The 26,648-nt window shown below is 39.4% G+C and overlaps 1 protein-coding gene across 8 annotated transcripts in view; it reads left to right on the forward strand.

Moving 5' to 3' along the window:
• The window catches only part of SGMS1 (sphingomyelin synthase 1), a 281,456-nt gene that overhangs the window by 137,094 nt on the left and 117,714 nt on the right, over positions 1-26,648 (forward strand). For 3 of the 8 annotated variants that reach the window (XM_080642210.1, XM_080642211.1, XM_080642208.1), the window contains exons 4-5: positions 11,633-11,672; positions 18,313-18,456. The gene's annotated coding sequence lies outside the window, so the exon portion shown is untranslated. Of the gene's footprint in view, positions 1-11,632; positions 11,673-16,001; positions 16,063-18,312; positions 18,457-25,512; positions 25,622-26,648 lie in introns of all 8 variants that reach the window. The other 5 variants (XM_080642215.1, XM_080642213.1, XM_080642214.1 and 2 more) reach the window with 3 other exon arrangements.

Below are 26,648 nucleotides of genomic sequence, written 5' to 3' on the forward strand. Positions count from 1 at the left end.
TATTTCTAATGTCTTCTACCAGGTGTCATATTTACCTTTCTTAATTTCATACTTATCTCTGACCATTATATTACATTGCCTCCCATGGGAACTTTTTAATCAACAGTAATCAAACTTGAATCTTGCTCATAATTTGGAATAGTTAGAATAATTAGAATAATTGTAAATGCAAATCATTTGAATATAGAATCACACTGACAGAGAGCATCCCACCCAGATCCCTGTTTTTATGGATTAAACACATGTGTGCAACACACACACACACCCCTTCTACCCACTGAGAGGCACAGAGATGGGGGAAAAGACTTTCTGAAAGTCAAAAAATAAATCGGCAGGACTAGACTTATCCCCTACTGAGGTGGGAGCCATTTCTATCATTACCGGTTTGCTTCAGGCAAATGGATTTGACTGAGCTGTGTTTATTTTCTAATGAGCGATTTTGACCTTTCAAAGGGAGCCACTTGGAGAGTTAATGTAATTGAATTGAAACAGCACACCATGGAACTGCAGGACAAGTTTGTGGCTATTTTGGAAAAAGTCTTTCGAACTTTGTATAATGCTGACAAAACTGGACACTTAGGGTGAGACTTGTCGGTCTTCCCCTAGCAGGTGTTTGTGCAGGCTCTCCCACTTTTAAGTTGAATAAGAGGCAGGTCAAATAATCTCATCTCGAATAATTCTGGTGGATCCTGTAGAGGGGAAGAATTTTTGGTGAATGAAAAATATTATTGTTTGAGAACATTCACTTGTTCAGAAAACTTCTTCAATCCCTGTCGAGTGGCAGATACAGTTTTAAGTTCTGTGGATGAATTGGGTATAGATTTTGCCTGTTCTTTATGGTGCTGCTTCCATACTTTTTCTGTATCTTCAATAAAAGGTAACTTGAAAAGATTACTTGATTCCTTAGGGAACCAGACAACTGTAATGTCCACTTTACAGGAACAAGGTCAGAGGTTAGTTATGACAAACATACCCTCTCTTTACCTGACAGTACCACCTCGTTTGTTTAATTGGATGCATATAGAATAGGAAATGTTTTATGGAACAGATTTTTTTGTTTTGTTTTGTTTTATGGAACAGATTTTTTTTTTAGAACAGATTTAATAAAGTTGATTTATTATGTAGGGAAAATCATTAGATGATTATATCTTTTTTAAAAGGCATCTTTAACCTCACAGAATTGCTTGGACCTCAAATTTGGATTGTGCTTAATCAGTTAAGCCTCAGACCTTGAGGAAACTATGACCAGTGCAGAAATGGTTTCTGATAAATGATGGGAGAGAATTTGCAGGTGTTGGACCAAACCTTCTCCAAATATCCTTATACAAATTTGGATGTGTTGAAGGATATGCATTTCATACTAATTGTGGGAAAGAAAAGTTCATTTGAATTGTTGACATAGGTTTTCATTAGTGATTCAGAAATAGAGGTTGTTTTGAAATCACCCAAGTCATAGTAGTAGGAAAACAATTCTCCTTCTTGTGCTTTCCCTTCTCCTTTTTATATTACTATATAGAGACTGGGAATGTAACTTGGGAAAAGTCTGAGTTAATAACTCACTGTGCAGACATTAGATTCATTTAGAGCTGTTTTGTCTCCTTTATCTTCATGAGGGAGAGACCACTCATTAAAAAGCTTGAAATTGGAGAACTCTTTAAAAAAATAAAATTAATAAAACAGAACAGATTTAGGGCATCTCCTGGGGTTGTTCATCCCAATTTGTGTACATATCGCTTGCATCCATAGCTATAGTGTATTGCTGTTATCAGTGTTCTTAATGATGACCTCGGTTCAAGACAAACATGTGAAATTGTGTTCTGGGAAGTCTTGTTTTAAAGTCAGGAAATGCCCAGCAAGCATGACTCAGTGGTTTAGTGTCGACTTATGAACTAGGAGGTCAGAGTTTGATTCCTGGTCAGGACATATACCTGGGTTGCAGGCTCAAGCCCCAGTGTGGGGTGTGTAGGAGGCAGTGGATCAATGATTTCGTTCTCATCATTGATGTTTCTATCTTTCCCTCTCCCTTCTTCTCTGAAATCAATAAAAAAATACATAAAAAATCAGGAAATAACCCCAGAAGTACATTTAAGGAGATAGGAAAGTGTTTAGGATGCAATTTGAGTGAAAACAACTTTCACAATAGTATGCATATATGTTCTAAATTTGGTGAGATGTTACTATGTTTTTCAAAACTTTATAGTAAACCAAAGTAACTCTTATAAGAAAATAAATATTATTAGAAGTGGGAGGGAAAAACCCTAATTCTTGGCAAAGCAGTGAATCTACCATCTCTCAAAAAAAGAAAAGGGGCAAAGATATAGAAGAATATTTAATAGTTCAATAGCCTGGAAACATGTTCATATATTGTGACATGAAAATGATTATGAAATAGTATGTATAGTTCTAAACTTATGAAATTTATCAAACAAGGAGTATTCAAAAAGCATGTATAAAAAGTCTAAAAAATATACGAAGTATGCAAAAATATACAAAAAATTTACAGAAAGTAAAAATGTATTTAACACCATATATATGTGTATATACACACACACACACACACACACACACACACACACACACACATCAGTGGACCAAATAAATTTTCCTATCGTTGGGTGTCCTAAAAAAAGAACTAAGGAGAAATATTTATAAATGGTAAGTGATCTGACTGAAAGGTAAGGTTTTGGTAATTTTTCTTGTTTGTGTGTATTCTAATTTACTAATACCATTCAAAGAACATCGGTTACTTTTGCAAAAGGGAAAAGTAAAAAAATCATAAAACATTTCACAAAGATTTTCAGTAGCTAAAAGAGAGAGTGAGAAAAAATCGGCCCAGACAGTCACTTTTCTTCTATCTGGACAGTTAGAAGAAAAGTTTCCATTATTTTATTTGATAACCATTTGAGGATTTGGGTGTCTTGTGAAGGAGATGATGCTTTGTAGCCCAGGGTTATAACTACTTCAATGATGCACACTTAAGCCAGCAGGATGAATGAATGGATGAATGATTCTTCAGGTGCTGTGATTTTTAGTTTCTTTAAACTAAGGGAGAGGCAAGGCATTGTAGTGTCATTGTATATTTTAAATGAAAGATAGAGCAATTGAAAATAGCGTGAAAATTTCTAATATTCTATGTATATTTATATAATAGGGACACCTTGGGAAACAAGTCATTTTAAGAACTTTTATAAGAAAATGTTAGTTCTAATTATGAATTTGATAGGATGGGTATTTATCATGGGACAGTCCAGGTAATAGAGAATGTTTTCCAAAACTGTCCAAAAATAGAGTCCTTCTTGGTCTGAAAGGGACTGCCTGTACTAGGATTGTAAGCCATGGAAAACAACCGAGAGACCTTCTCATAACTGACATCATTGTATAGGTGAGAAACCTAGAGTCCAGAATAGAGAGGAAGTAGAAAGTAATAAAACTGCATTTCTTTTAACATTTGAACTCAGATTTCTTAAGTGATCCGAGTTGTTTCTAACATTTAGTCTAAGGAACAAGGTGGCTTTATTCTAACTACGTTAATAATAGGTGGTTACATAAAAAAGTAACTTAAGTTGCTATGATGATCTCTGTTTCTCTTTTCCTTTTCCTTTTTTTTTTGTTTTGTTGATAAAACCAGGCCAGTCTCACTCCAGAAAGGCAGGGGAATTGGGTTGGTGATCAGGAGGTAGGTGTGAGGATCTCAGGAACTGGCTTGGGTTCAGTTCTCACTTTCTATGACAGACATGGCCCATGAAGGTTGCTCTTACCCTAAGATCTAACTGGCAGCTTCCTTTAGGCTTCTTGATTCCAGTTCTTGAGGCAGAGAATCTGATTGGCTGATCCCAGATCTTTGCCAGTAAACACAAGTCACAGGCTCCTGGCCAGCCCATGAACGGCTGCCTCTTGGTCAGGTGTTCTTCCAGGCCCTGTGGCTGTGTGTGTGTGGAGTTGTAGCAGGTGATACTGAAGATGGCAATTGAGCCTAAGGTCGTGGCAGATCCCCAGAAATAGGAGTGGTGAACAGAAACCCTGATTTATGTCTATTACAATAAATTAGTTGATTCTCTGTTAAAAACATTTCCCATAATCTGCTCTGAGACTGTATTTAATATTTTAATTTGTTTCTATATTGGAATAAATTTGGGATTTTCTTATAGCCCATCTTACATTCTTATTAGCCTCATTTAGGAGCACAAAAGGCAGCTTTTGTGACTTGCAAAGTTTATTATGGTAGCTTGGTTTTACAATTCATGCTGAATTTTCTTTTGAAGCTATAAATTACTTCAAAGTATTTAAAAAGGAAGTTAGAAAGTTCTTATTGTTCTGAGTTCCTTTAATTTCATTAAATATTTATTCTTCTCAATATTGAAAAAGAATCCAGGTTCAAAAGGCAAGGCATTTAGATTAGTTTTTAAAGTATTTATTAAATTGCTGAGTGGTACACACGGTTTATTTGGGATATGACATAGTCTGTGCTTATGAGATGAGTTGAGAGATCATGTGACTGTTTCAAAGGGAGGGTACTTGGACTATAGGAGATTAGATACACTTTAGAGAAATGTTTTAAAGCAGTGGTCGGCAAACCGCGGCTCGCAAGCCACATGCGGCTCTTTGGCCCCTTGACTGTGGCTCTTCCACAAAATACCACATGCGGGCGCGCATGTACAGTGCGATTGAAACTTCATGGCCCGTGCGCAGAAGTCGGTTTTCGGCCTGGGTGAGTCTATTTTGAAGAAGTGGTTCTAACGACGAGCCACACTCAAGAGGCCAAAGAGCCCCATGTGGCTAGTGAGCGGCAGTTTGCCGGCCACTGTTTTAAAGGATTAACAGATTTTGATCTTAGTTAAAAAAAATTTTGGATAGTGGCATAAGACTGTGTAAAGATGGTTTTAATGGAAGCTAAACTATAATCATATATTATGTGGAGGTAATTACTAAGCCAGAATTTATTGGATGCATCTATGATATTTAGAAAAAAAAGTTTTTATTAAGTCAAAAAAGAGTATGTGGACAATTCCTCCATCACTGCACATGTATTTCCATTGTTGTTTCTAAATCAGGTATTATACACATGGATTAGGAGGGTGGAGAGCAGGGTTAGGGGAAGGACATTATAGGGAATTGCAGGAGCAAACATTTAGCAATGAATAGATCTTTTGAGACTGGGTGGTAATCCAATTTTGAAAATAATGACTAAGTGTGGAAAGTAAAGGTGGATAAACCAGATGGCTTGACTGGGCTGAACTAAGAAACTTGATTTGATATAATCGGTAAAAAACATGAATGGGGTTTTGTTAGGTGCTTTCCAACTCCTGTCCTAAGTAATGAGATCATTATAGGTGCAGATAAAGTGTGGCTCTTGCCCTAAAGGAGCTGTGATTAATGACATATGAAGAAGATTAGATTAGCACATCAATAGTTAGAAAGTTATTTCTTCAACTTGTGGATTTCTCAGTAAAAGTTTTGGGAAACTGAGCTGCTTCTGGGCAGCCTGCAAAAGGGAAAATAAGGGTTAAGATTTATATTTTAAGGTAGGGGTTGGGTATCTAATGATTTAATTAGAATGAAAAATATCTTTTTGGTTTGGAAAACTCTTTTTTTGTGTGCCATTCATGCTATTTCCCATCAGTAAAAAGGAGAAAGCATTTTGATGTTTCACATGCTTGTTTTCAGGATTAAAATGAGCTACATAAACTGGCTGGGAACTGTGCTTGGCCCCTACCTGGGAGTGCTCCTGCGCTGATGTTGATACTTACCTCAGTGGTATTAGGTACCACATAGAAATGTAAATACTGGTTTACACGCTTTACTCCTTGCCTCACGGAGCACTCCTTCTGGGAAGCCTCTCTTTATATGTCCCGACCAACACATGTTTGCACGCAGGTCTTCAGCATTAGCTTTCCATAGGAGATTGCGCCTTTCAGTCACCTGTTAAAAACAAAATTCAACTGAGGAAATCAGATGAGTTATACAAAATGGAAGGTTTCTATAGCCAGAAAGAGGGTGGGACTAAGAAGTTGCAAGTGTGGATTATTTCAGACAAGGACACATTTCCTTCCGGAAGGCAGTGGGGTTATCAGACAGATCACCTTCATTGGAAAGTGATCAGGACAAAAAGGGGACACATGTAATATTTCCAATAGTAAATAATTATTTAAAAAAAAAAAGTAAAATGCCACTCCTAAGGCAGGCTGAAGCTAGGTTAGTTACTAAGTTTTGTTTTGGTGATTTGGTTTGGCCTGCTTCTGTTTTTGTTTTTTTGTTTTTGATATATTTTTTATTGATTTCAGAGAGGAAAAGGAGAGAGAAATAGAAACATCAATGATGAGAGAGAATCATTGATTGGCTGCCTTCTGCACGCCCCCTCCTGGGAATTGTGCCTGCAACCCGGGCATGTGCCCTTGACCGGAATAGAACCTGGGACCCTTCAGTTCACAGGCCGACGCTCAATCCACTGAGCCAAACTGGCTAGGGCATGGACTGTTTTTGTTTTTAAGCACTTATAAGATAGACATGTGTTGGCTGAGGCCTTTCAACTGTATTTGAATCCTTCCATCCTGAGAGATTGTGAAGGTTCTTCTCCAAGCCGAGGAAAGAAAGAAGAGGCTCACTTAAACTGTGTTTATTTGAGAGGTAGACATTAGAGGAAGAAAGCACTAATTTTGTAGTACTTTGGATTGTGTATTCTCTTAAATTAAAAACTCATTTGCTTAACATGCTGCTTATAAGTGAGAATGAGAAAGTCTTCCATGATTTTTACTCTTCTAATAAAGTAAAATTTTAATAGAAAAACAAAATAGAAATAGAAAAATATAATTAAATTTATCTCGTTCTGTTATTGGTCTCTAAATTATTCATGTCTAATTACATACCATCTTTCCCCTGAGAAGAAATGACCAAATTGTAATTAGAATTTGGAAGAGGGCTGCCAAAAATGAAGCATGCCTGCTGTGATTTCTCTTCTTTTTAAAAAATCTGTTTTTATTGATTTTAGGGAGAGAGATGAAGTGAGAGGGAGAGAGAGGAACATTGATGTGAGAGAAGAATATCAATCAGCTGCCTCCTGCCTGCCCTCTACTGGGGATGGAGCCCACAACCTGGGCATGTGCTCTGACTGGGAATTGAAACGAAGACCTTTTGGTGCATCGGACAATGTTCAACCAACTGAGCCATACCAGCCAGGGCCCTGCTGTGATTTCTGTGTTATGTTTGCATGGTAGACATAGCAGTTGATTTCAGCTTTGTCTCCCAGTGGTGTTTTCTGGACAGCCACTCACTCAATCAGGTGGGTCCCAATGTGAAATCACTCCCCTCCCTGGTCTAGGAGGAAATAGCAAGCTTTGAAAGGACTGGCCATACAAATACAAACTTGTGAAGTGGGAGTTTGCCATGCCTTGCAGAATTATTTCAACTTCAATCTTCCATTCCTCAGCCTCGCTTCTTATGCTCATTCCTTTCTACTCTTTGAACTTCTACATCAGTGTAGTTTTTCTGGAGAGGAAGCCACTGGCAGTAAACACATCAGAGTTTGAGTATTGCTATACCAGAATGCTTGTGAATAAGGGAAAGGTACCCTATTCTCTCCCACTTCCCTTAATATTCTTCTGAATGTCATTGGGTTAATGCTACAAAGATTCTTGCCTTACTGTACTCAGATTTAATTGAATGTTTAGAGCCATAGTCTTACGAGTGTAATTTGCATATTTTTCCTGTAGATACTTTACTTGCAAGGATAGCATAGTTAAGTTGCTCATTAACTAGTCCTAGAAAGAACTCCTATTGCATCTTCACTGCTTGTGTCCACTGTAAAATTCAGCCTGCCACTCTTACTGTGCCTTCCCAGTGCACAGTATAAAGACATCACATTAGCAGTTATCTAATCTATGCAGAGTCCATCCAGACCTGTTTTGGTTTCCTGTCCTCAAGCCACTGGCTAAAAACACACTTCCCCATCTCACTGGAGGAGGAGTGTCAATATCCTTTACCCAGGACTTAACAAAAGCAATTTTAAACCAGAAAATAGTGAAAGAATCATGATGTGATTTGAAATTGAAAGGAGACTTGGTTGCTTTCATCAGTAAACCAGAACTCTCCTGTGCCTTTGCTATCCAACAGGCATGATTTGGAAACCTTTTCTACTTCCTCACAATGTGAACTTGGGTAAGTTTTTGACCTTGGACAATTTTGCAACTTTGGACAAGATTGCAACTTTGGACAAGTTATGTAACCTCTTTGGGCCAAATGTCTGCATTTGAGAAGTTGGGGATACGAACCGTACTTCCTTTGCAGGGTTTGGTGGAATTAAACATAAAGAATTTCATTCTATCTGACCATCACAGTTATTGTCATGGACATATTATTTTTAATGTATTAATGAGGATGCAGGAAGGCCTTTTTAGCCACATGCCTTTTAGTCGGTACATCAGATATAGTCTTATGTCAACTTATTCAGATATTTTATTTCCTCTCCCTCTCAAGTAGCAGTATATAAAGTTCTCATTTTGGCCCCTGCTTTTGGAAAGCATTAATGATAGCATTAACTATTTTTGCAGGTTGGCATGCCATTTGAAGGTGGCATTATCATAGGTTCCTCAATGATTTGCTGTTTGATTTGCCTCTCTGCATCTGTGACTTTCTCTGAGGGACATCATATTCTTTTGATTTCCCCCACTGCAGTGTGAAAGCATACAGAGCGATAAAACAAGTTAACATGTCAGAAAATCAGACCTTGTGAAGTGTAAGGATTTCTTTTAAATGTTTCCTTTGAGCTACAGAAAGATAAGATACAAGAGACAAAACCTTCAGTTTTTTTACTAACTCCGAACACTTTGTGGACCCTGAATTACTTGGTTCTTTTCCTTTAAATCATTCATTGGTGGGAACAATACAGTCAGTATATTCTGTATCTAAGTACAATGGCCTCTTTTCTGTGAACATTTTCCTTTTTGTTTTTGGTGTCTCCCATCCTACAAAGAAGCTGAAAAGAGGAGCAGGGTGGCCTCTTCTACGCACTGTTGAACTTTGGGTTCCATACTTAAGTTTTGAAACTTAATCTCTGTATCTATTTGTGGGCTTTATAGCAATTGGGAGATCAAATGAGATGATGATACATCAGTAACTTAGTTTAGCTTCTAGCACATATTGGCTTGGCTATTATCTTTATTTTATACTAGAGGCCCAGCGCACGAAATTCATATGTGGGTACGGTCCCTAGGCCTGGCCTGCGATCAGAGCCATCTTCCCCAGCTGCCCACAGCTGGCCCCACCCCACACCGCCACCCACCCCCAGTTCCCCATTTGCCATCAGGTGATTGGTGCCTGATGGCTGGGGGAAGGGACCGAGAAGTCAGCTGTTCCTGCCTGCTTGCCAGCCCCGCCCCCGCCACGGGTGGCCATCAGGTGATCAGAGCCTGCTAGCCGGGGAAAGGGACCAAGAGTTGGTCAGTGCACCTCATAATGGCTGGTCCAGCAATCATTCTGATCGTTCTGCTGTTAGGGTCAATTTGCATATTACCCTTTTATTTTATAGGAAGGATGTGTTTTTGTACCTATAGGAAGGAGGTCCAAACTCCCTCTGACCTCCTCCCCTCTTCCTTCTTATCCCCTTCCCCCAACTCACCCTCAGCAGTACATTCATCCTGGACAGCACCTTTCCTTCTATTTATAGCACAAACCAGCTTCTCTATCCTACAGTATCTGGAAAACTTGCAGGTTGACCTCAAACAACCATCTAACCAGACAAAGCACCTTCCTCAGACACATCCACATCCTTCTGAAATAACACCTCCTTGCACTCAGTGACTACCTGCTTCTCCCTCCCTAAAGCATTTTATTTGGGCCCAGATATTGGGACTCTTAGACTGTCAGAGAGATCCCTGAAAAATAATGCCTTTTCCAACAGGCACAACTAGTGTGGTATTCGAAGTCAGGGCAGTGGTGTCCTTTGGGGAACAGTGGTGGTCCCACATATGTGTTCACTGTAGGAAATTAAGGAAGCCAGCCAAGGTTTCTGTGTTTTTCTGTCTGTCTGTAATGCATCCATTAATACAAATGTTTCTTAATTTTTAAGGGAACTGCTCTTTCTGCAGATATCATAATTCAGATATATATTTTACAACTACAGTCACATGCTGCATAACATGTTTCAGGTGGACTGTGTATAGGATGGTGGTCTCATAAGATTATAATGGAGGTGGATTCCTTTTGCCCAGTGAGGTGGTAACCATTCTAATGTTTTAGGAAAATTACTGTTTTGTGCCCTCTCAGTGTGTTAGCAATCTCTACAAATGCCTGAGGGCACTCCCTTGGTCCCAGTGAGCTTCCCACTAACACACCCCTTCCGAAACCAGGGTTACAACTGAACTGACTGACCCTTGTGATTTTTACATTACAAGACACCCTTTGGCAATAACCCTTAGGAAACTTGGAGAAAAAAGTGTTTCTTACTTGAGCCCACAAGGCACTCCAGGGGGTACACAGCCAGGTTGAGGTTAGAGAGAGCACTTGAGCTTGAAGTTCTGCTTTTATTGGGGTAGGAGGATGGGGTCTGGGGTTTCATAGGCTCCCTCTTTATTGGACAATTTAAAACATACAGCAGGAGTTAAAGCTCAGGAAGAGAGAGAAACAAGTATTTCAAATGGCCAGTTATCTAAATCAAACAAGATCTCTAAAACCAAGGAGGTGGCCTGGTTGTTATCTAGTCCTGTGGCCTGTGGCTGCAATGTGTTGATCTGAGATAGGCTCTCTTGAAGGGATGTCTCTCTCAAGTGGAGGCCTGGGCCAGGCCATCAAAGCTTAAATTTGGCACTTGCATGCCAAAAAGACAAGCCAGCTGTCAGGGATTACACCACAATTACTCCTGTTTGTGGTGGTGCTGGTGTAAACACACCTACTTGTGTTGCCAGCCCTATAAAAGTACAGTGCACACAATTACAGTACAGTCCATATGGCCTAGGTTTGTGTAAGTGCACTCTGACATTCGCAAGTGATGCGTTTCTCAGAACATGTGCCTGTTGTTAAGAGGACTTGATATTCACATACATGTTTTCAAAGGGTCATATTTCATTTTTAGTTGAGGATGTCTTTCATGAAAGTAAATGAGGAAGCATTTCTAAACCTTTAAGGTGATGTGGGTTAAAGTCTATAAGCTCTTGGGTCATACATGTATGTATATGGACTCTAGTTGTTCCACTTGTTCTTGTGTTCTGGTAAAAACGAAAATGTAAACATGTTGCTATCCCTTTCACCCTACAGTTTTAATTCTTATAGCTTGAAAAATGTACTTTCTTGCTACTTTCTCTTTCTCTATATTGTCAGTTAGCAGTTATTTACCTGAATGGATAAGAGATAATTCATAAGTACACGATTTTAAAACTCATGTTATACTATTAGATGTACTTGGTGTGCAATTTTTTATTGGCATTATATGCACATGCTTGCTTCTGCTTTGGTTTGCCCTGTAAACCTTAGTCTGAATACCATGGCAGTCAGAAATTATCTGGGAAGTAGGAAAGAATACTTTTTTTCAATGGATAGAGAACAAGAAGTGAAAAATAGCTGCCTTGGATTTTAGGGTTTTTTTTCTTATAAGCAGCTCATTACTTGAAGAAAGAACTTTAATTTATTTATTATTTTCTCCTAGATTGGAAAGAAGGCTAATGAAGAAAAATAACACGAATCAGGTAAATGGATTTTAAATTTCTTTATGTACCCTTGATGCTTGGTTTATATTTCCCGTGTTTTCCTACTGCAAAGAACTGAGCAATTTTTGTGGCCAATTTACAAGGAATGGTTTGGGGATATAGATGTAATAATCAAACATACTTATATGATTTAATTAATTACTTTTGTATGTGTATTTAATCACACATTTATATAGAACAATACTAAAACTAATGCATTTTCTACCTCAGAATAATTTTTCTAACTCTTTATATACATATTTGATATTTTCATTATTTCTATGCAGATGAACATTGGAGATCTCCACTGTGTGACAATTTGTAGATTTGCTTTGTTAAATCTTCCTTCTTTCCTTCCTTCCATTTGTTCACTGATTTTATTTTGAGGTAATTGCATGCACACTGTTTAAAATTAAAATAATACTATTATAGCCATTCCCTGTTTGTTTTATACTCCCATTACTCCTTTGCCCAAAGATAGCACTTTTCAACCCTTAGTTATAATTTTCTATTTCTAAGCAATACATTGTAGGCTTTAAGTGCCATTTATTGATTTCTGTATAAATCAGACTATATAAATTAGACTGATTCTCTGCTGAGGACTTACCTCTCATATGCAATCCTTTCCTCTCAGTACACCCCTACTCTTACTGTCTCCCATTCTCTGGGTGCAGTCATGATACAGTCTGTGGTTAAATACATATTTAATGTTTACTTTATTATGACTATATTTTGTTTATGGTTGAACTTTGTGATACTTACATTGAACCGACTCAGGCCATTCTGCTTCACAATTAGTTGTGTATTAGATGTGTTATTTTTCTGGAAAATGTTTGACTCTTTTCTTTATCCCCATGTATGGTTTATTAATGCTCGCAGTCCTTTCAATTCAGAAACTCATGTTCTTCAATTTGGGAAATTTTCTTGTAATATTTTAAAAATAATTTTCTTTCCATCTTATTCACTCTTTTTTGCAAGTCTGTCTGTTGTATATTTGGACCTACTGGTTTAACTCTCTAATTTTTCAATGTCTTTTTCTTAGCTATTTTCCATCTCTGCATTTTTTTTGTGTGGGTGTATATTGTTAATCCTCACCCGAGGATATTTTTTATTGATTTTTAGGGAGAGTGGAAGAGAGAGGAAAGACAGAGAGAAACATCAATGTGAGGCAAATATCGATGTGAAAGAAACACATTGATTGGTTGCCTCCTGCACCCAGGGCCCAGGCTGGGGAGGAGCCTGCTACCATGTACATACCTTTGACGGGAATCAAACCCAGTACCCTTTGGTCCTCAGCCCGACGCTCTATCCACTGAGCTAAACTGGCAAGGGCCATCTCTTTGCATTTCTGTTCTAGTTTGTGAGAGGTTTCCTTAGTATTTATTGAACTTGTAATTTCTGCTAGGATATCTGTAATTTCAAATTAATTTTAAAAATTTGTCTCTGAATATTTTCTTTTTAAAAATAGGACTATTCTTAGAGTATTATTGCTATAAGCACAATTGTGGCCACATCTTTTTGGAACAGATTCAACTTATGTGCTTTACATGGCCAATAGAATGCTCCTAGATTTTTGACCCAATTTATGGTTTATACACCATTTTCTTTACCAACCATGTTAGCTTCCCTGGACAATATTTTGAATAAATGACTAAAATGGAAGTAAAAAAAATATGACTGTTCTTATTTCATGGCTGCAATATTTTCTCTTTTCCTTTGAGAATCTGAATTGAATTATTTTGCTGTCTTCTTGTGCACTTTGCACTTTTTTTTTTGGTGTGTTTCCTCTTCCTATCAGCTTGTTTTGGTCCCTGATTTTAATGGTAGAAGATTTTTCAAATGAATGGTGAAGATTTAGTTTTCTGTTTATATTTAGAAATTTGTTACCTAGTGGGCTTCACTGTAAGGTTTTTGGGCAGGGACCTGGCCATTTGAGTTGGTGACTCCTAGATCTCAGAATCTGCAGGTCTTTATTTCTTAGATCTTTCAGTTTCTCCCAAAGGCTAAAACCCTGCCTGTGGGGTTTTGGGCAGAGCCAGAAGAGGGAAAGGAGCCAGAGGTCTCACCATCCCAGCCTGCAAATGCTGAGATCTTAATGACTCCCTTTCAGCCTTATCTGACATCTCTGAACCTGAAGTCTTGCTGTATCATTTTCTCCAGAGAGTAAACTGCCTCCTGTTATGGGAGTAGGGATGGCTTGTCTGGCTCTACAAGGTGGGGAGATGATCGGGTTCTAACTGCCCCCCCCTTTTATATTGTTTAAAACAATACAAATTTATTATCTTGCTGTTCTATAGGTCAAAATCTGACACGGGTCTCACTGGGCTAAAATCAGGGTGTCAGCGGGGCTACATTCCTTCCTAGAGGGTCTAGAGGAGAAATCCTCCCCTTGATTTGCCCTGCTTGAGGCTGGGTGCACTCTTTGCTTCTCAGTCCCCTTCCTCCCTTTTAGAGGAACAATAGCAGGTCAACTACATCTCATATTGCATTACTCTGACCTCATCTTCTGTCTCCTTTCACTTTTAAGGACTCTATGATTACATTGGACCCACCTAGACAATCCAGGATAATCTCCCTATTTTTTTTATTGTGGTAAAAACACACACAATATAAAATTTACCATCTTAACCATTTTTAAGTGTATACTAGAGGCCCGGTGCACAAAATTTGTGCACGGGGGGGGGGGGGGGGAGTGTCCCTCAGCCCAGCCTGCACCCTCTCCAATCTGGGACCCCTCGAGGGATGTCCAACTGCCCTCTCACAATCCAGGACTGCTGGATCCCAACTGCTCACCTGTCCCCCTGATTGTCCCTAACCGCTTCTGCCTGCCAGCCTGATCACCCCCTAACCACTCCCCTGCCAGCCTGATTGATGCCTAACTGCTCCCCTGCCAGTCTATTTGCCCCTAACTGCTCTCCCCTGCAGGCCTGGTCCCCCCCCAACTGCTCTCCCCTGCAGGCCTGGGTACCCCCCAACTGCTCTCCCCTGCAGGCCTGGTCCCCCCCCCCAACTGCTCTCCCCTGCAGGCCTGGGTACCCCCCAACTGCCCTCCCCTGTAGACCTGGGTTCCTCCCAACTGCCCTCCCCTGCAGGCCTGGTCCCCCCAACTGCTCTGCCCTGCAGGCCTGGGTCCCTCCCAACTGCCCTCCCCTGCAGGCCTGGTCACCCCTAACTGCCCTCCCCTGCAGGACTTGACCCCCAACTGCTCTCCGCTGCAGGCCTGGTTCCCTCCCAACTGCCTTTCCCTGCAGGCCTGGTCACCCCCAACTTCCCTCCTCTGCCGGCTTGGTCACCCCTAACTGCCCTCCCCTGCAGGCTTGATCGCCCCCAACTGCCCTCCCTTGCAGGCCTGGTCCCTCCCAACTACCCTCCCCTGCTGGCCTGATCACCCACAACTGCCCTCCCTTGCAGGCCTGGTTCCTCCCAACTGCCCTCCCTTGCTGGCCATCTTGTGGTGGCCATCTTGTGTCCACATGGGGGCAACCATCTTTGACCACATGGGGGCAGCCATCTTGTGTGTTGGAGTGATGGTCAATCTGCATATTACTCTTTTATTAGATAGGATAGAGGCCTGGTGCACAGGTGGGGTCCAGCTGACTTGCCCTGAAGGGTGTCCCGGATCAGGGTGGGGGTTCCCTTGGGGTGTGGGGTGGCCTGGACGAGGGGCCTGTGGTGGTTTGCAGGCTGGCCACGCCCCCTGGCAACCCAAGTGGAGGCCCTGGTATCTGGGGTTTACTTATCTTCTACAACTGAAACTTTGTAGCCTGGAGCGGAGCCAAGCCTTCTGCTTGCTCCGAGGCAGCAGCCATTTCTGTTGGGATTTATGTATCTTCTATAATTGAAACTTTGTAGCCTTAAGCAGAGGCCTGGGCCGGCCAGGGCTGCAGAAGCTTGGCTTCCTCCATCGCCGCGGGCAACCCTAGCCTCCTGCTCTTTCCAGCTCCGTGGCTGCCGCCATTTCTGTTTGGATTTATGTATCTTCTATCATTGAAACTTTGTAGCATTGAGTGGAGGCCTGGGCTGGCAAGGACAGGCGGAAAGCTTGGCTTCCTCCATTGCCAGGGAAACGCAAGCCTCCCTCCTGCTCTCTGTGGCCGTAGCCATCTTGGTTGGGTTTATTTGCATATTTGCCCCTGATTGGCTGGTGGGCGTGGCTTGTGGGTGTGGCAGAGGTACGGTCAATTTGCATATTAGTCTTTTATTAGATAGGATAGCACAGTAGTGTTAACTATATTCAAATTGTGTGCAACAGATCTTTAGAACTTTTTCATCTTGCAAAACTGAAACTCTACACCCACTGAACAACTCTTCTTTCTCTCCTGCTCCCAGATTCTGTCAACCACCATTTGACTTTCTATTTCTAAGAGTTAGACTACTTCAGACACCTTATGTAAGTGGGATCTTAGAGTATTTGTCCTTTTGTGACTAGCTTATTTTACTTAGCATAAGTTGCTTCTACCTCCTGGCTATTTTGAATAAAGCTGCAGTGAACATGTGTGTGCAAATACCTCTTTGAGATCTTGCTTCCAGTTTTGGGTGTATATATCCAGAAGTGGAATTGCTAGATCTTAGGGTAGTTCTTTTTTTCTTTTTGAGGAACCTCCATATTGTTTTCCATAGTGGCTGCATTTTCACCAATTGTACACAAGGGTTTCCTTTTCTTCACATCCTTACTAACACTTGCTATTTTCTCTGGTTTTTCTATTTTTGTTGTTGTTTTGTTTTGTTTTTATAGTGGCCATCCTCATAGGTAGGGGTCCTCAAACTTTTTAAACAGGGGGCCAGTTCACTGTCCCTCAGACCGTTGGAGGGCCGGACTATAGTTTAAAAAAAACAACTATGAACAAATTCCTATGCGCACTGCGGGCCCGGGATGAGTCGGCTGCTAAGCAGGACAGGCAGCAGCATGCGGCGGGCCGGATAAATGTCCTCGGCGGGCCGCATGTGGCCCGCAGGCCATAGTTTGAGGACGCCTACTCATAGGTGTGAGGTGACACATTATTTGGTTTTGATTTTCATTTCCCTGTTGATTAGTGATGTTTAGCATCCTTTCATGTACTTCTTGACCATCTGTACTAGTATGTTACTTTCCCAAACGTCGTTATTCAAAATAAACTGAGATTTTTGTTTTTAATATGAGACTTCATTACACTCTATTTCCTGAGATACTTTTTGGAGGGAACCCCTTGATTTATCTTTAGGTGTATATACTATATGTCGGTATTATCAGATGATGTTCTTTTATCTAAATCTATTTTACTCTTAAGCTTTAATTGAGTACTTGTAAACTAATAAAATGAGAGTCCTATGTTCTTTTTAGTTACTTGTGACAGTGGCTTTCTTTGTGATTGTATTGATTATTTACAGCAGGGGTGGGAACCTTTTTCTGTCAAGGGTCATTTGGGTATTTATGACATCATTCACAGGCCATACAAAATTATCAACTTAAAAATTAGCCTGTTATAGTTGGTTAACATATAATTAACTCACCCCTAATGCCTTGGAGGGCCAGACCAAATGATTTCATGGGCCTTATGCGGCCAGCTGGCTGGCCGTTCCCCACCCCTAATTTACAGTGTAATACTATTGCTGACCGGTAGGATAAAGAATTATTAAATGAGGGGTTGCCTGGTTGGACTAGGTCCTTAGGGACTATCAAGAATGATTTTTTGTTTGTTTTGTTTTGTTGTTCCAAGAATCATTTTCTCTTAGGACTGTTAGTTGGCTCAAGATATCAGCTATTCAGTCTGGTACATGGAAGTCCCTACGATATTTATCCTGGGGTCTAGGGATAGTCTTCAAAGAGTTCAAGATCCTTCTGAATTGGAGTGGTAGTAGAATAGGCTTAGCTTTCATCAGGTACTCAGTGATGCATGGCTTATATGATCCTGAACAGGATGGAGAACTCACCTCTAATAGGTTATTCTAGAAGAAAAAAATAGAATGTTACTGATTAAATTAAACATGATAAAAATAAAATGCTACCTTGCTTGCTAGCTACCATTGGATTCCACATTCTTTCACATGTAAGTACAAATAAGAATAAATGAGGGACTAAACGAACAATTACCTCTTTGTTCTTTGTTACATGCAAAATATTATCTCTAGCTTCCTGGTTATGCAACATGTAACTATAAAAGGTATCATTTATGAGGATAATGTTTGGGTCTTAGAGAAATGACCATCTTTTTTATCAGTCAACTTGTAAAGAAAGGTATCTTAGTAGTTACCCTTTGTTTTCCTATTGAAGATGCTATACTTATTTTGTGAAAATAAGTTACTTGTTGACAATTAATGTTAGTAGGTAAATATATAAAACAAGCACCTCTATATGATAGAGGGTTATGGACTTTAGTTTTTAATTAGGAAAAGGTGGGGTAAGATTTATGTTATGTATATTTTAGAACAACAAACAAGCTGAAGTAAAGAAGGGAGGGAGAGAGGGAGGAAGGAAGGACGAGAGGAAGGAAGGAAGACACATGGGAGTGGGAGGTGGGGAGGTCAGTTGTGAATTTTTTGTTTCCAATCTAATACTTTTATGTATAGTGAGGTCTACTGGATTTATAAGGTCTCTTTCAGCTTTAGAATTTTATGATTCCATTTTTGAAGTGGTTAAGCTTAAATTGCTCTTTTCTTCTAGATACACCATTAAGTTCTTTGGGAGGCACAAAAGTGTCTGGTTGGGAAGCTTATGAAATAGAAGACAAGACCCTGCCTTAGGAAGCGTACATGAGAATAATTTTAAAGGAAACTACCGATAAATGCAGAACAGTAGCTGTTGGAGGTATGTAATAACTTAGAACTTGGATTGAATGTAGTGTGACCCACTCTGCTGTACTAAGTCAAGTCCAGCCATTCTCTGGGCATTACCCACCCTGTGATCTCAAATACACTAGTGGCTATTGTTCTCTCAACTTGACTGCGTAGTGAGATGTGACTCAAGGCTTCCTTGAGCAGCTCTGACTCAGCCCGTTTCGAGTCCTTCCTGTGCCTGAAAGACAATAAAAGTGATAGAGGCAACACTGGACTCTGAGCGGATGGAAGTGATAACAGGTTTCTGGCCAGGACCTCACTGCCTTCTTTGCTGGGAATGGGACAGTCTGTATCAAAGCTCAGTGAAATCGTGTCAGCTCTTATTCTGAAATCAGCTGTTATTTATTGGCTTTACTCTTAATCTTGGAGGATGTCGAGGCGTATCTGGTTGGGTGCTGGCTGTATTGGCTTGACTTGTTTCCTATTAGTCATAAGCTTTGACCTGTTTGTCTCCTTGACCCCTTCACCTCACCCCACCCCCACATGTCAATTGCATGATTACTTCATTTTCTTGCTTTATAGCCTTTAATTATTTTTTAAAATCCTCACCTGAGGATATGTTTCTATTGATTTTTTAGAGAGAGAGGAAGAATGAGAGTGAGAGAGAAACATAGATTGGTTGCCTCCCATATGTACCCTTACTGTGGATCAAACCCGCAACCTTTTGGAGTACATCCTTTTAGTGTATGGAAGATGTTCAATGAACTGAGCCACCTGGCCAGGGCTAGCCTTTAATTTTTATATCCTCAATAACTTATATCATCAAGGTCATGGTCACCCATTATTTCATATGCTGTGACCTTCAGTGGATGTCTGGCTTTTGATGCACTGGCTCTTTTTTTATGAAACTGTTTCATAATTATACTGAGAGTATATTATTGGTATGAGACATTATTAAAATATGCCCTTTTTTAAAACATAGGCTCTGATGCTTGTATTGATACGTTCTCAGTTGATTATGAGGCCAGCATAGGAGATAGGAGGAGTGGACTTTTATATTCCTAATACAATTTGATTGTGTCTGTGACATCATTTGCACCATATCCAGATCCATCCATCCATCAAAGAGCTATTGAGCATCTCTACTTTGTGCCAGGCACTGTTCAAGATACTAGACTACAATAGTGAACAACGCAAGCAAGATCCCTTCTCTCAAGGAACTTACAGTCCAATGGGAGTGGGGCAGGGTGGTTCAGGGAGACAAGTGAGAAAGAAGTATATATAAACAAGAACACTTCAGACTTGAATAAATATGAAGACAACGAAACAGGGTGACAGATTGTCTCAGAGTAGGAAAGACTATTTTGAATTTGACCTAAAATGTACAACCTGTCTCTTGTTGACTATTTACTTCTTGTACTATCTATGTTATATTATTTACAAGCTTTCTTAAAATAATTCTGAGAAAACATGAGATTTCTCTGTCAAAATTGTGTTCCCTAGGAACTAAGGAATTAAGATGTTTCTCAAGGTGTCAGCATTCAGTGGTGGAAACGGAGATAACTTTTTTTTAAAGTAGTTTGTGAAAATTGAATTTAAAAATATTAATTAATTGCTAGCATATAGCACATAAAAAAGAAAATTTAAATGTACTCCAGGGAAAAATGAGATTGAAGATAGAGAAACTGGAAGTTCAGGTGGCCAGGGCTCATCTAGGTGCTTTCCGACTTCCCAGTCTCCCTTGTTCTCTCTTACTTTATTGTCACCTCACAGGTGTATTTAGAAAAATGTTGAATGTTCTCTTTTGTAGATATTTGTATGGGGAGAGCAGTTTAAGGTATGTATCATGTCATTCTGCAGAAGCGGAGGACCGTTTTTTTTTTTTAGTGTGTTTTTTTTTAATCTGTTTTAGTAGGGGCTTCTAATAGATGAGGTGGGAAGACATTTAGAGCCGACATACTATTAAAAAACATATTTAAAACTTAGGTACAAGCTCAGACTCCCCTTTTAAGTTGAATGTTTGCTGTAAACAGTTGGATGAGGTCAGGAATGAGGTGGAGAATAATTGCCTGTAATATGCTTCCTGAATTGGCGGAAACCTTGATGTCTTTGAAACATTACTTATTAAAATGAGATTGGTTTATACAGGAAACAATTTAAATACCTAGATGTAGGGAAGTGATAGAATGAACTCTGGTACAATCTTACAATAGAGGGTTAGTAGGGATGATCTCTATGAATGAAAGTATGGGATGATTTCTAGGGGTATATTTAAAGTGAAAAATATAAAGTACAGAAGAATATGTATGCTTTGCTATCTTTTATGTGATAAAGAAGATAAAATATATCTGTATCTGCTCATTTGTGCAAGAAAAACCATAGGATGGGTGATTGGAACAGAATGGAATGGATGGGGGAGGGAATGAGGTAGGGGGGATGGAGACGGTGTCAATTCTCTGAGTATATCTTTGTATATTCCTGACTTTTAGAATTATGTTACTGTTTCTGGCTCTGTGTGTGTGGGTATTTAATGTGTGTGTGTGTGTGTATGTGTGTGTGTGTGTGTATGCACACATTTCTATGTGTATATATGTATACATACGTTTCTATGTGTATATATATACATGTATGTATACACACATTTCTATTTTGGCAACATTTTAAAGTCTGAAATGATTTCAAAATAAACACAAAAATTCACACACAAAAACTGAAATTATTTGATTTTCCTTCACTGACTTGGTTAATTAATTACTTGCCTAATATTTTACTAAGTCATATAATTTTACCCTTCTAAGTAAGATTTGATTCCTTCATTATGAGGAGGTTATTTGTTATATTTTTTATTATTTGCTATCTGCTATGGGCCCATATGATGATGTCCTGAGAGATTCTAATGTACTTTGGTCCTTTAATTCAGTGTTATTTCATTTGATTCTGAATTAGTGGGATATAATGAAAAGAGTTGCAATAAGTAGAGTATGCCAGTGATGCAAAAATAAATCAGACTCAGGAAGAAATAGGTAGCATGTACCTGTGCCACTCAGTAACCTAAGTGAATCACATACTGTTGTCAACTGTTTGTTGTTGTTTCCTGGGAATCCCATGTTAGATTAGTTTTGCAGAGGAGGACCTGCTGTCCTATCTGGGCTACCGATGACCCCACAGAGCCTTTCCTGGCCCACCCCTCAGTCTGCATTGCTACATTAGAACAGAGTTTCCTGGCAACAGCAATATATCTGGCATGGCTTAAACTAATGGACAGTTTTTTAGCATATATGATGATGCTAAGCAAGTGGAATAAATGTTGATATAGATTGGTAGATGAAGATTTTGAAAATTTGTAGTGTACTTAGTGCATGGAAGGAATCAGAAACATAATATGGTAAATATGCTGGCTGGATTAATAGCACAATTTGTTAGCTGCACACTTACATAAGACCACATTATGATTAGAAATTTTAAAATTAATATTTGAAGGGCTTGGGGTTTATTTATTACGATTTCTTTGAGTAGCTGTGTTTGGAAGTTTTAATTTTGTAAACTATTTTAGCATAACATAGTTGCACAGTTAGCCTTGAAAATGGCTGTTTGTTTTTAAAATATTGTGCTGTTTACTTTGACGTGGCATTGGTGGAAATAGTTTCTAAGGAAAATAGTTTGTAACCCATGTTATAAATAATTTTCAGGTTTTTGAATTTTTATTTCAAAGCATTCACTCTTTATTATTTTGGGCTCAGAATTTGAGAACAGACTTTTCCTAGTATTTTTATCATCACAGTTGTATTTTTCATGTAGTGAGTGCATTTCTGAAACTAATATCTATGATATTTTTAATAAATTTAGGTTGACAAAGAAAGTTCACTAATTTTTAAAGATCCTTTATAGTGAAGACCTGCAGGAGTGGTATGGGCTGTGAGGAGGGGGGCAAAGAGGGGGGTGGGGATGGAAGATATCTGTAATACTATCAACAAGAAAAAATAAATTTAAAAAAAGAAATCCTTTAGTAAAATGAGGAAAGCTTCCTTAATTTTGATAAGTCTTTTTCTCTTTTTTATTCAGGGGTTTTTAATATTGGGCAGTCTTTTGATAATTATTTTATATCAATTTTAAAGATGTGTTGGGTGTTTTTGCTTTGAGTGTATATATTTATTTCTACCTGTATTAATTTGGGAAAGAAACCATAATGGGGGAAACAAAGATTATATAAGTAATAGCTCATCTATAGAATCTTTTTCTCCCAATATGTCTGACCAAAGTGATTTGTAGACTCACTGAAGATCGTTGCCAGTAAGAACCTAGTTTAATGGAACTACCAAAGTGCTTTCTCCCTCTTGGAACCAGTTTGTGCGCATGACTGGAAAGTTAGTGTGTAGGTTGACAGTTTGAAAAGAAGACTAGTCATTTTCCTCTGTATAGGCCATCCATTCTTTTTTTTGTATAAGCAGAGATTAAACATATTTAAGTATATAAAGAGTGTAAGAGTGTACTGAATTGATTCAGGTGACATTCAAGGGAAACCCTGTCTTTCCCAAAATGTTTGCATGTTTAGAGTGAATTTTAAGTGCTACTATTTGAAATAAATAAGCGTTTGGTAATCATTTCGTTCTCTGGCCTCTGTAGTGGTGCTATCCAACAGCATTTCTCATCTCCTTTTGTTCATAGCCTTTATTTTGGTGGTGCAACCACATCTAGAGTTTCTGCTCTTTCAAAGTGCTGCTTTGCATATGGCTATCCTGCCTCTCTACCTCATCACTTTCACCTCCAACTCCCTATGCTACCTGGACTGGCACCTCTGTTCAGACACTCCTTAACGATATGCACGGAGCACCTACTACATAGTAGGCATTGTTCTACGTCCTAGGATCCAGCGCTGAACAAGTCCCTCTTCTCATTATGGGCTGGGGGAGAACAGACAAAGATCAGACAGACATGTCAGGTAATGAGTTCTAGGAAGAAAAATAAAGCAGGGACAGGGTACGGACTGATGGTGAGAATGGCACCTTTGATGTGGTGTTTGAGTGTTGACTGAGGGAGCAAGCCTCAGTTTGAGGCTGTCTGAGGAAGTGTGTTTCAGGCAGGAGAAATTGCAGTTGCAAAAGCCCTGAAGTGACAATTGTATGGACGACAGCAAAGGGGCCAGTATGGCTAGAGTGGAGTGAATGAGTGGGCAGTTGAAAGATACAGATTCAGAGAGGAAGTTGGGGCCAGATCGCATAGCATCTCTGTAGGATGTGAGGGAAGCTCCAGATTTGCTCCAAATGAGATGAGAAGGTACTTGAGGTCTTAAGCAGAGAAATGATGTGATCTGACTTATGCTTTAAAGCCCTCCGATTGCTCTGTGAACAGTATACTATAGGGTGACACAAAAGGATGCGTAGAGACCAGTTAGGAGGCTATTGCTAGGCCAAGGTATGCAAGCTTGGACTAGGGGAAAGGAGTAGTGGAGGGATAAGAAGTGGTGGGATTCTGGATATATTTCTAAAGAAAAGCTGATAGAACTTGGTATGGATTAGATTTGAGAGAGAGAGAGACATTTATGATTTCTTCATAGATTCTGACCTGAGCTGCTGGTAAATTAGTTACTATGTACTGGGATGGAGGAAAGTGCAGGAAGAAAACGCTGTGTGGAGGATGGGAGTCAAGTCTTTATTAGTTAAAATAGAGCCTGTAAGATATCTAAGCGGGAATATTAAGTAGGCATTTGGCTATTTGAACCTGGAGTTCAAGAGAGTTCAGCCCAGCAGTATTTTTTTAATTGAGAGTTGTCCTAGAAGAGATGGTATTTAAAATCAAGGGATCAGATGAGGTCACCTAAAGTAGTTCTCCGGGTGTAGTAGGGACCTATGGGGGTTCTTGGAGTCTGCAGAGTTAAAACTTTTTATAATGATACCAAAAAGTGCAGTGCATTGGTGTTTTCCTGAGGCTGTCATGAGGTAGGACAGCAAAGGCAATGTAGACATACTAGTAAGTACAAGTATTTTCGTTTTGGAAAGTATAGTTTTTATTCAAATGTTATATATGTTTATATGTAATGAGTTTGTTGTTGCTTTCAGATGAATTAATATTTAAAACTTACCTCAGTGTTCTACTACAATAATTATCTATAGATAAAATCTTCATAAACAAGAATATATTGAGTTCCTTAGTAGTTTTTAAAAGTATAAAGGGGTCCTGAGACCAAAATAGTTGAGAACTGCTGAGCTACAGAGCGAATGATATGAGAGGGAAGAGATCTGAGAATGAGTGGAGTCTTTGGGCACGTGCAGAGATGAGGAAAGAAGAGCCCACGCAGGAGAGTGAGAGGGCCTAAGGAAGGAGGACAGTCCAGAGTGCAGTGTTCTGGGGGCCCAGTAAAGAAAGTGGTGCAGTAGAAATAAGAGGTCAACAGTGTCACCTCCACTGATAGATCACTAAGTGAGCACTGAGAACTGACCACTGGCTTTAGCAAATGTTGAAGGTCATAGTTGATTTTGAAATGGATAGTTTCAGTGGAGTAAGGGATACAAGTAGTGTCAGGAGCCCTGGCTGGGTACTTCAGTTGATTAGAGCATCATCCTGATGATACAGCAAGGTTGTGGGTTCAAGCCCCAGTAAGAGCACATACAAGAATCAACCAATGAATGCATAAGTAATAAGTGGAAAAACATATCAATGTCTCTCTCTCTCTCAAAATAAATTATTTGAAAAAGTAGGCTCAGGCCCTGGCTGGTTTGGCTCAGTGGATAGAGCGTTAGCCTGCGGACTCAAGGGTCCAGGTTCGATTCCGGTCAAGTGCATGTACCTTGGTTGCAGGCACGTCCCCAGTAGGGGGTGTGCAGGAGGCAGCTGATCGAGGTTTCTCTCTCCCTTCCTCTCTGTAAAAAATCAATAAAATATATTTTGGAAAAAAAAAAGAAGTAGGCTCAGGAGAGAATAATCATGATTAAATTCTTGAGAATGAGAATTGGCTCACACCATCTCTTCATTTTGAGGTATAGCTTGAGTAGCCTTCAGACCAGCAGTGAGGTTGGAGTGGAGGATGTGGGCAAGTAGTTCAAGACATCTTTTTTTTAAATATATATTTTATTGATTTTTTTTTTTACAGAGAGAAAGGGAGAGGTAGATGGATAGAGAGTTAGAAACGTCGATGGGAGAGAAACATCGATCAGCCGCCTCCTTGCACACCTCCCACTGGGGATGTGCCCACAACCAAGGTACATGCCCTTGACTGGAATCGAACCCGGGACCCTTCAGTCCGCAGGCCGATGCTCTATCCACTGAGCCAAACCGGCCAGGGCAGTTCAAGACATCTTGCCTAATCCCTTTTGCTGTGGGTGGGATAATTTTCTTTAAAAAGGAATAAGTGCTATTTTTCCTTGAGCTAAGAAACATGATTATATGCAGTTTGTTACTAAGTTTTTCTTTCTTAAATTTATTGTGTCCTCCAAAAGGAATAATTGAATTTATTATATTTACTTCATACATATTATTCATCAATATTAAATGTTATGGTTTTAGAGGGATAAATAAGAAGTAACATTTTCCCCAAGTGAGGTCTTTATCAGTTTGTATTCAGGAACACTTATTTAACATTAAGGTAATTGTTTATGGATATCTCGTCCACCAGACTAGAACTCTTCAACAGTACAAAGTAAATTTCCATTTCCATTTTCCTAGTGCCTATCATTATACCTGGAATACAATAGGAATTTAATATATATTATTATTATTATCATCATTATTATTTATAATTTTAATTCATTCACACCAGATAGCTATTGTGTTGGCTATTGTCAGTTATTTAAAAAAAATATATTTTATTGATTTTTTACAGAGAGGAAGGGAGAGGGATAGAGAGTTAGAAACATCAATGAGAGAGAAACATTGATCAGCCACCTCCTGCAACTCCCTACTGGGGATGTGCCCTCAACCAAGGTACATGCCCTTGACTGGAATCGAACCTGGGACCCTTGAGTCCGCAGGCTGACGCTCTATCCACTGAGCCAAACCGGTCAGGGCTTAACATATATTTTAGAGTGAGTAATTTTGATTTATGTTTTGTAGTTTACTTTTGAGTCCTTTCCCCATTGTATTATGTCTGACTTCTTTCGCTTCACTTAATGGTGTTTTTAGATTCATACTTGTGGTTAACATGTATCAATAGATGATTTATGTTGCTGAGTAGTATTCCATTGTATGAATTCATCTGTTTACTTATTGATGGACATTTGAGTGGGTTAT

The sequence above is a fragment of the Plecotus auritus genome (genome assembly GCF_963455305.1).
Source record: "Plecotus auritus genome assembly, chromosome: 9".
In the NCBI taxonomy this organism is placed as follows: domain Eukaryota; kingdom Metazoa; phylum Chordata; class Mammalia; order Chiroptera; family Vespertilionidae; genus Plecotus; species Plecotus auritus.